This window comes from Mobula hypostoma, chromosome 28 (genome assembly GCF_963921235.1).
Source record: "Mobula hypostoma chromosome 28, sMobHyp1.1, whole genome shotgun sequence".
NCBI lineage: Eukaryota > Metazoa > Chordata > Chondrichthyes > Myliobatiformes > Myliobatidae > Mobula > Mobula hypostoma.
The window spans coordinates 45,245-48,519 of NC_086124.1; positions in this window are offsets into that span (position 1 = coordinate 45,245).

Below are 3,275 nucleotides of genomic sequence, written 5' to 3' on the forward strand. Positions count from 1 at the left end.
GTCCTAAATCTCCTGCCCTGAATCTCATGCCCTGAATCTCCTGCCCTGAATCTCAAGCCCTGAAACTACCGCCCAGAATGTCATGCCCTGAAACTCCTGCCCTGAATCTCATGCCCTGAATCTACTGCCCTGAATCTCATGCCTTGAAACTCCTGCTCTGATACTCATGCCCTGAATCTCATGCCCTGAAACTCATGCCCTGAATCTCATTCCCTGAATCTCCTGCCCTGAATCTCCTGCCCTAGAACTCATGCCCTGAATCGCATACCTTGAAACTCCTGTCCTGAAACTCATGCCCTGAATCTCATGCCCTGAAACTCCTGCCCTATATCTCCTGCCCTGAAACTCATGACATGAATATCATGCCCAGAAACTCCTGTCCTGAATCTCCTGCCCTGAATCCCATGCGCTGAATCTCATGCCCTGAATCTCATGCCCTGAAACTCCTGCCCTGAATCTCAAGATCTGAAACGACTGCCCTGAATCTCATGCCCTGAAACACCTGCCCTGAACCTCAAGCCCAGAAACTACTGCCCTGAATCTCATCCCTTGAAACTTATGCTCTGAAACTTATGCTCTGAAACTCATTCCCTGAATCTCATGCCCTGAAACTCTTGCCCTGAATCTCCTGCCCTGAATCTCATGCCCTGGAACTCCTGCCCGAATCTCACGCCCTGAAACTACACTCCTGAATCTCATGCCCTGAAACTATTGTCCTGAATCTCCTGCCCTGAATCTCATGCCCTGAAACTCCTGCCTCGAATCTCCTGCCCTGAAACTCATGCCCTGAGTCTCATGCCCTGAATCTCCTGACCAGAAACTCATGCCCTGAATCTCATGCCCTGAATCTACTGCCCTGAAACTCATGCCCTGAATCTCAAGCCCTGATACTACACCCCTGAATCTCAAGCCCTGAAACTACTGCCCTGAATCTCATGCCCTGAAACTCCTGTCATGAATCTCCTGCCCTGAATCTCATGTCCTGAATCTCATGCCCTGGAACTCCTGCCCTGAATCTCAAGCCCTGAAACTACACCCCTGAATCTCATGCCCTGAAACTCCTGTCCTGAAACTCCTGCCTCGAATCTCCTGCCCTGAAACTCATGCCCTGAGTCTCATGCCCTGAATCTCCTGACCAGAAACTCATGCCCTGAATCTCATACACTGAAACTCATGCCCTGTATCTCCTGCCCTGAAACTCATGCCCTGAATCTCATGCCCTGAATCTCCTGCCCTGAAACTCATGCCCTGAATCTCAAGCCCTGAAACTACACCCCTGAATCTCATGCCCTGAAACTGCTGCCCTGAATCTCAAGCCCTGAAACTATTGCCCTGAATCTCATGCCTTGAAACTCCTGCTCTGAAACACCTGCCCTGAATCTCATGCCCTGAAACTCCTGTCCTAACTCTCCTGCCCTGAAACTCATGCCCCAAATATCATCCCCTGAAACTCATGCCCTGAATCCCCTGCCCTGAAACTCATGCCCTGAATCTCATGCCCTGAAACTCCTGTCCTGAATCTCCTGCCCTGAATCTCATGCCCTGAAACTCCTGCCCTGAATCTCAAGCCCTGAAACTACCGCCCAGAATCTCATGCCCTGAAACTCCTGCTCTGAATCTCATGCCCTGAAACTACATGCCCTGAATCTCATGCCCTGAAACTCCTGCACTGAAACTCATGCCCTGAATCTCATGCCCTGAAACTCCTGCCCTGAATCTCATGCACTGAAACCACAGCCCTGAAACTCATGCCCTGAATCTCATTCCCTGAATCTCCTGCCCTGAATCTCCTGCCCTAGAACTCATGCCCTGAATCGCATACCTTGAAACTCCTGTCCTGAAACTCATGCCCTGAATCTCATGCCCTGAAACTCCTGCCCTATATCTCCTGCCCTGAAACTCATGACATGAATATCATGCCCAGAAACTCCTATCCTGAATCTCCTGCCCTGAATCCCATGCGCTGAATCTCATGCCCTGAATCTCATGCCCTGAAACTCCTGCCCTGAATCTCAAGACCTGAAACTACTGCCCTGAATCTCATGCCCTGAAACACCTGCCCTGAATCTCAAGCCCAGAAACTACTGCCCTGAATCTCATCCCTTGAAACTTATGCTCTGAAACTTATGCTCTGAAACTCATTCCCTGAATCTCATGCCCTGAATCTCATGCCCTGAAACTCCTGCCCTGAATCTCAAGCCCTGAAACTACTGCCCTGAATCTCATGCCCTGAAACTCATGCCCTGAATCTCCTGCCCTGAAACTCATGCCCTGAATCTCATGCCCTGAAACCACAGCCCAGAATCTCATGCCCTGAAACTCCTGTCATGAATCTCCTGCCCTGAATCTCATGCCCTGAATCTCATGCCCTGAAACTCCTGCCCTGAATCTCAAGCCCTGAATCTACATGCCCTGAATCTCCTGCCCTGAAACTCATGCCCTGAATCTCATCCCCTGAAACTCATGCCCTGAATCTCCTGCCCTGAAACTCATGCCCTGAAACTCCTGCCCTGAATCTCAAGCCCTGAAACTCCTGCCCTGAATCTCATGCCCTGAAACTACTGCCCTGAATCTCATGCCCTGAAACTCCTGCTCTGAATCTCATGCCCTGAATCTCATGCCCTGAAACTCCGGCCCTGAATCTCTTGTGCAGAAACTCCTGCCCTGAACCTCCTGCCCTGAATCTCCTGCCCTGAAACTCATGCCCTGAATCTCATGCCCTGAAACTCCTGCCCTGAATCTCCTGCCCTGAAACTCATGCCCTGAATCTTATGCCCTGAAACACAAGACCCGGAACTTCTGCCCTGAAACTCCTGCCCTGAATCACATGCCCTGAAACTCCAGCCCTGAATCTCCTGCCCTGAAACTCATGCCCTGAATCTCATGCCCTGAAACTCCTGCCCCGAAACTCCTGCCCTGAAGCTCCTGTCCTGAATCTCATGCCTTTAAACTAATACCCTGAATCTGCTGCCCTGAAACTCCTGCCCTGAATCTTGTACCCTGAATCTCATGCCCTGAAACTCCTGCCCTGAAACTTCTGCCCTGAATCTACTGCCCTGTATCTCATGCCGGAAATTAATGCCCTGAATCTGCTGCCCTGAAATTTCTGCCCTGAATCTCCTGCCCCTGAAACTCATGCCCTGAATCTCATGCCCTGAAACTCCTGCCCTGAATATCCTGCCCTGAAATCATGCCCTGAATCTCATGCCCTGAAACTCCTGTCCTGTATCTGCTGCCCTGAAAACCTGCCCAGAATCTTCTGCCCTGAAACTCCT